Source organism: Mastomys coucha, unplaced genomic scaffold (genome assembly GCF_008632895.1).
Source record: "Mastomys coucha isolate ucsf_1 unplaced genomic scaffold, UCSF_Mcou_1 pScaffold3, whole genome shotgun sequence".
Classification (NCBI taxonomy): domain Eukaryota; kingdom Metazoa; phylum Chordata; class Mammalia; order Rodentia; family Muridae; genus Mastomys; species Mastomys coucha.
In genome coordinates, this window is record NW_022196909.1 from 38,516,497 (window position 1) to 38,523,703 (window position 7,207).

General features: G+C 40.4%; 1 protein-coding gene across 17 annotated transcripts in view; it reads left to right on the plus strand.

The window, feature by feature from the left end:
* Pcdh15 (protocadherin related 15) overlaps positions 1-7,207 on the plus strand; it is a 1,206,525-nt gene that overhangs the window by 414,375 nt on the left and 784,943 nt on the right. For 3 of the 17 annotated variants that reach the window (XM_031346905.1, XM_031346906.1, XM_031346899.1), the window contains exon 1: positions 3,395-3,766. The exons of the other annotated variants lie outside the window; for them this stretch is intronic. The gene's annotated coding sequence lies outside the window, so the exon portion shown is untranslated. Of the gene's footprint in view, positions 1-3,394; positions 3,767-7,207 lie in introns of those variants that run through there. 17 annotated transcript variants of the gene reach the window in all.

A 7,207-nucleotide genomic window follows, 5' to 3' on the forward strand; every position in this document is an offset into this window, starting at 1 on the left:
TTTCTGTCACCCCTTTCTGCCTTCATAGCTCTGCTCCTGTCTCTCTGCCTGTTGTCTACATGTTTACTAGTCTGCTTATGTGTACCCTTTCTCCAAGCCCTTCCTCACCTCCCTTCCCTTAAGCAAAACCTCTTATACCAGATCTGTTCCATGGTGTAATTTCTCAGGGGGACACCTAGTCATGAGCCTGCCTCCTTGCAACGTTATATTTCCTGACATCCCATTTCAGTTTCATGGCTCTAGAAAGTATAAATTGTGTTTATGAATTTTTTTTTACAAAATGTGATTATAGTAACATGAATTTTTAGGATGTAACCTAGCATATATATTGTATGCTAACAGATCCAAGTAAAAATAATTGTTGTGTATACAAATGGCTATTCTTGAATAAGTCAAAAAGTGAAGTATAGAGAATAAAAGCAAGAAAGTAAGAAAGAAGAAGGAAGGAGGGAAGCCAAGAAGAAAGAAAGAAAGAAAGGAAGAAAGAAAGAAAGAAAGAAAGGAAGGAAGGAAGGAAGAAAGAAAAAAAGAGAGAGAAAAAAAGATCAGGCAGGGGCTACTGCTGTAACAGTGGTAGAGGACTTCCCTAGCATGGTTGAGGGTGAGAGGAGAGAGAGAGAGAGAGAGAGAGAAGGGAGGGAGAGGGAGGGAAGGGAGGGGGAGAGGGGGATGTAGGGAGGGAGAGAGAGAGGAAGAGAGAGAGGGAGGGAGAGGGAGGGAAGGGAGGGTGGAAGGAGGGAGGGAGAGAGAGAGAGGGAAGGAGGGAGGGAGGGAGAGAGAGAGAGAGAGAGAATGAGAGAGTGCCACCCTAGGGGTTGATAGTTACAACTGATAAATCCATATACTTTATGGTATTTCAATGCCTATGCATACTTGTCTGATAGAATGCTCTTCTAGACAGAGGGTGTATGTTATTTTCCTCAAAATTAAAAATTTAGCTGTTTGTTTATAAAGCTTTAAATGTAATTTACCCACTGTTAATTTGCCTTATATCCAATGATTTATCTTAGCTGCAAATATGTGACTGTAAACAGAAATGAACAAAATATTAATTTAATATTTAAGCCTTTTTCACCTTTAGAGGTTTTCAATATTGATTTTTCTGAAACATGTAACATTCCATTTCTCCTTAAGTAAGATATACTTTATTTCTTTCATCCATGATTGTCTGCTACATCTTAAAAATGTTCCCATTTATATGGCCGTTTCTTTTCCTACCAGAGTAAGTAAATGTACCTCCTGAAACAGACCATCTGCTAAGGGTAACTCAGCCACTATAAGTCTGGATTTCTGAGGACTCTTCATAGCAGGGAATGTCTGTCATGAAGAGAAGTAACCCCCTTTCTCAGTATATACAGGGCCCAGGCAGAACACAAGGCCTCCAGGCTACAATACTGGAGAACCTCCCCCCACCCCATAACCCAAAACGCTGGTAATGGCAGTAAGGTGAAGCTTGGAAATTCATCTGTGTTAAACTAAGTGTCTACACAGTTACTAAAATGGGAAACTCAATATCCAGACCCATGAGCTGGCTTATGGGTGAAGGTTCTTGGTTTCATACCAAGTATATGACATCCAGGACTCACACTGTTGGAAGGATCAACCTGACTCCAGTACATTGCCTTTGCCTTCCATGAACTTACTGTCGCATGCAGGCACAATGATACAAGCACTCATATACACACATTGAGTAGGTAAAGACGCACATAAATAAAAGTAATAAAAATCAAAGCTAAAGAAAAGAGAAAATACCAAAGCTGATATTATTTAAAAGGTAATTAAAGGTAAATGCATATATAATATATATTCTCACAGGCATATCATGAAATATTTATGTTAATTTCAATATAGATTTATTGAAGAAATGAAATCATGGCTTTTTAAGAGTATACAGACTTGAATTCAACTGGGCTATAAAAGGGAGAGATGGAGAGAGATAGAGAACAAGGGAAGTGACAATAAGTCTAGAGTACCCTACATTGGTTGTTTAACAAAAATTATCATCATAGTAGAGTCTCTCCTTGGTTAATATGTTATTTAATTTTCTCAGACACTGCCCCCCTTTTTCTGATCAGTTTTTAAACTGTTTGCCTAGAATTCACTTTTAAACTCTGCATGATACTACAGTTTGCCAACTTTTAATTAAAAAATGTATTTTTGTTAGTATCTAAACAGTGATGTGGTCATTTCTTTCTTATTAAAAAGAAGAAGTAAAGTCAGCTATTTTATGAAACATCCAATTGATAATCTAATTTCTCATAGAAGACAAGGAAGAGATGGGATTTTTCTGTGTTGTGGCTGAATTTCTGATGTGTCATGGAAGTTATAATTGAATTTTACCAGGAGCGAGGGTGACCTTTTTCATTAATACAAAATTACAGTTAGAAGTTCTTATAGCAGCTGTTTGTCCAATGGTCTCCGTAATTTTGCTCCTTACTAATGAAAGTTCAGCCTAAGGACTCTTGACAAACTGTTAGTAACGGCTGTATCACTTTTTCCTGGGGATGGGACCAAATGTCTGCTTTCTCTAGATCAAACCCGGGTTACAGTCCAAGTTAGCACATGGGAATGAATCTACCTCTTCAGGAGCCTGGGGCTGGGGTAAGGGGTGGGGCTTGGGGTCAGGGATGGGAGGATTAAGGGATCTTCAGAGCATGCGGTCGGGGTTGGGTATTTATAGAACTGCAACAGAGAAATTAGGATTTTTGTCTTGCTCTGCCCACTAGTAGGATACCTTCTGAAATATATTGGCAAGATATAATGTGACTTGTATAAACTTTTGTAGCATAGATGAACTCAAAGTGTGAGTCTTGTTAGAACGCACTCGTTTATAAAAGTCTAAATCAGTGTGAAGGTGTCCTATGATAATATTTAAGAAATACACCCAAGTTCATATTTTCATCATAGCATCCTTTGGTTTACTTTAGTCTCAGAATCAATGCAGAAGGGTTCTTTACCACTCCTGCCTTGCAATGACCATCAGATATGAAAGCATTGGTGTTGGAAGTGTATTTGCAGAGAGAACTTGGGTAAAAGGTGAAAAACAGGTCAGAGAGAAAGAGAGGGGGTGGTGAACAGAGCTGAAGACATTATTTTACCTGGTCCATAATATTGTTACGGGAGCCTACGCGCTGAACTTTGTAATACCGTTTAATTGAAACAGTACAACCACACAAAAGAGCAGAGCCCCCACCAGACAGGCTGAGGGGACAGTAGCACAATAAAAGCTCTCAGCACCGTGAACAGTGGGATGTCAATTTGTCGTCGGGGCTGTAGCACCTGCTCCTAATTGGTTGCATTCAGCAGCCTCCTTATGGCTTAGCACGTCCAACCGTCTCCTGTATAAGCAGGAGGAGCAGGAGAGCTAATTGCTTTTCAGGCCAGCTGATCAACGTGCTGAGCTAATAGCCACAGATAGAGGGCCTGCGGATCCCCGCTAGCAGCTTGGGGTTAGTTTCTCCCGGTACCTGAGGCAGCTGGCAAGCACCTCTGAACATGGAGGAGCCAGATAGGATGCCTCCCCGGTTAGTTCGTTAAGGGATTCTGTTTTACTCATCTCCAGTATTTTTTTTTTTTTAATGTGGGTGGTGAAACGAAAGTGGATAATAATGCTTCATCAGAAACAAGAGCATAATTTGTGAATGAATCAGTCATCTTCCGAGGAAAGCGAGCGAGCGCCGGTCGTTTGTAAAGAGATGTGCAGAAGCGATCTTGGCACGGGGACTTACTGCATGGGCTCGCGTCGACTAAAGATGAAACTTTAAAGGCAAGTTAAGTTCCTTGCTCCCATCTCTTTCTTACTCTTTTAAGTTTGAGAGAGCAGGGAGCTCCGCAGAACCTCGAGAGCTTGTTTGATGTGCTATCCCTCTGTTGTGACATCACTTTCTCTCACGTTTGTTCTGTGCGTACAAGAGTGACTTAACTTTCTGAAAATTCAAGCAGGCTTGCTTGCCCTCTTATTTCCTGATGGCTGAGGGCTCTTGTGATTTTTGTGGAATTATAATTGCTTCATTTGACTTTTTTTTTTCTTTTTAAAGCTTAAATCAGTTTCTGTAGTTATTTCTCACTGGAAGTATAAAACCTGGCACGCTGTGTTTTATGTGCACAAACACTCGTGTTTACTTTTATGTGTGATAATGCTGAAGGCACTAGTTTATAAGCGAGCTGATTGGTGAATGGTTAGCAATGCTGTGCAGCCTGTCAGGTTCTGTTGTCCTGTGGATCTCAATGATGTTAACCAGGTCCTCTTTAGCGCGCTGGCAACTCTGTTACTTTTGGGAAGTGTCCAGGATCAGCATTTGGATCTATACTGATCCTTTCCTGCTAACGCAAAGGTGGTCAGTCCTACGTGGTCTCAACAGCTTCCCTACTTTACAGACATGTTTCGGTTGGGGAGATGGATCCCGAATCATTACCTTCAGGCTCAGTCTCTTGAGATTCTAACACGTGTCCCACGGACACAAAGCCATCAAAGTAATGGAATTTTAGCCCAGATCTTCAGAGCCCAGGGCTGACTAGCGAGCAGTGCATTCTATGAACTTAACTCCAGTCATGCTTGAAGAAAAGGGCCGTCTGTCAAGAATAGAAACCAGATACCAAAGCTGTGGTGTTACCTAACTCCAGACAACAACATAATTTTTTAGAAAGGCATCTTTTAGTCCTAGCGTGTTGCCTCTCGTTTGGCTTGGTGTATGGGCAGGTTTTTATAATAAAGATGTCGATTTTTCTCTACACGCTGCTTTTGCCAGCTGATCCTTTATTTTGTTCACCTGTGGCTGAGTGAGAGTCACAGTTTATCTGCACCTGAGCATCTTCAAGTTTCAGTAACTTGATGCCTCTCTACCTGTGGACTCCTTCTCCTCTGAGAGAAAGGGGTTTAATGGGTGTTCGGTTCCACTGAGTGGTGACCTCCTCAACCCTCAGCTGGAGCTCAGCAAGTACTGCCAGTCCTTAGAATGCTTACACAAAAGTTATCCTGAAGCACTGATCCCTAAAGGGCCTGAGCAGATCTGAGAGCAAAACTTGCTTATGAACTTCCTCCGTAGGAAACCATGGATTGGCTGTGGATGCTGCATATAAAAAGATTTAGATAAAATCTTTATGAGACATTCTTACATTGAAGATATGCTAGTTAATAATTGATGAGACCAGTAAGTAGGGAAATTATAAAATCAGTTGCACAAAGCATCTGCAATTTCAAATTTAGGATAAATAAACTTAAAGGTAAACATTCTGTTTCTTAATATTTCCACATTTAAAGTTTGAATAATCAGCATTCTTTAATCCAATTTTTGTTATCAGGCAGGCAAGCATACTTGTGCCTTCGCTGACATTGTCAAAAGTTTGGGTTATTAGCCTAAGTTAAAAGGAAACACAAAAAAAGCAGCTATTATTTTGCTTGCCTAAGGCAATTAACTACTTTTTATCACAAATATAAGTTAAGGAAATGCATGCTGAATTGTTAAACTATTCCTGTCTGTTACCGCCAGATCATGAGGACTTTTACTTCATGAACAAAGAAAAAAGACTATTTTATGAAAGTTAAATTAAAAAGAAAATTAAAAGGAAACCCAGGAATGACCAGTTTGTAAGGTTTGAGAATGTTGCCCTTTGTTGCAAAACTGAAGACCTGACTTGAAGAGACCCCTTATTCCTGTGCTCATGCTGTACAACATGACAGTCTCCTGCATGAACCAATGCTTAGCCCAGCAATAAAACCCAGGAGGCCCTTTTATGCCCTTACATTTCTTTGCCTTCCTAATACTGCTTTAGAAACACATGGTTTTAAGTACATTCAAATCACTAGCAATAATCATGTAAACAGAAAAGCTGCATATCTTTTTCAATTCATATAACATTTGTGTTGACCTTTTCAAATGTATGTACATAGGTGAGTGCACATGTCTATGCGTGGGACAACTTTGGAAGTTTTTGTTTGTTTGTTTGTTTGGTTGGTTGGTTTTTGTTTTTCGAGACAGGGTTTCTCTGTGCAGCCCTGGCTGTCCGGGAACTCACTCTGTAGACCAGGCTGGCCTCGAACTCAGAAATCCGCCTGCCTCTGCCTCCCAAGTGCTGGGATTAAAGGTGTGTGCCACCACTGCCGGGAGCGGTGTCGGCATGGAACTCATCTTACGAGTCTCGGCTGTAAGAGTACTTTCTTGCTGAGCCATTTTTTGTATTTGAGCCCATGTTGCTTCTTAACGAAGAGGCTGCATATGTTGCCTAAATATTCCATTTTGCTTATAGTCGTATATATACATATATATGTATATATGAATGTATATATGTGTTATATATATATATATGTATAACACATCTATAATTTTTTTAAGGAGTTACCCTTCCTCCCGGAATCCTTAGTGTACTAGAAACATTGTGTAATGTTCTTTTCTCCCTAGGAAATGCTAGGGTAAAACTGTATCACTGAAACAATTGCTGCAGTTACAAGTAACGTTCCAAACACTACTTTCTACACTCACCTAAAGCTTGCTGTGGGTGGCACAGGCTTCCTTGTGGCAGCAGGTTGTGTGTGTGCCTGTGTGTTATCGCTTTATAAGGTTCCAGACAGAACTGAATGCAAAAGATGACTTATGGGGCTATGCTTCTGTGATGCTGAGCTGATAGCAAACTATTGAAAAGAACTGTGGAAATTCATCAAGACCCTTAGTGGCTTTTGAGGAAGTGAGAAGAACAACTCTGAGTCATCACAGCAGGATCATATTCTCCCAAAGCCACATGCCCAAACACCTTAAAATGAGCTAAGAAGAAATAGTCACTTCCATTATTAACTTTAGCATAGTGACATGGTGATAGAAAAAAGTGGATTTATGCAGAAATTAAAATGTAGCCCTCCCTTCCTCACAGTTGATACTGAAGGTGGGCACTAACAACCTTGTCGTGTGTCTGCATCAGGCACCAGGTCTCACTGAAATAACAGAACTAGCAGTGGTGAAGGTCAATGTCATTTGGTCTCAGTCTGAACATAAGCCATAGGACTCAGGCTCAGAACCTACATGCTAGGGTGGACACACAGACACAAAAACGTGCACCGACCAATGCACCCATTCACATCCAAATGGATGTACCCACACATACACATGTGCATCCACACAGAGCTATGCTCACTTGCCCACAAAAGGGCATGATCCTGTAAAGTATATATATATATATATATATATATATATATATATATATATATATATATATA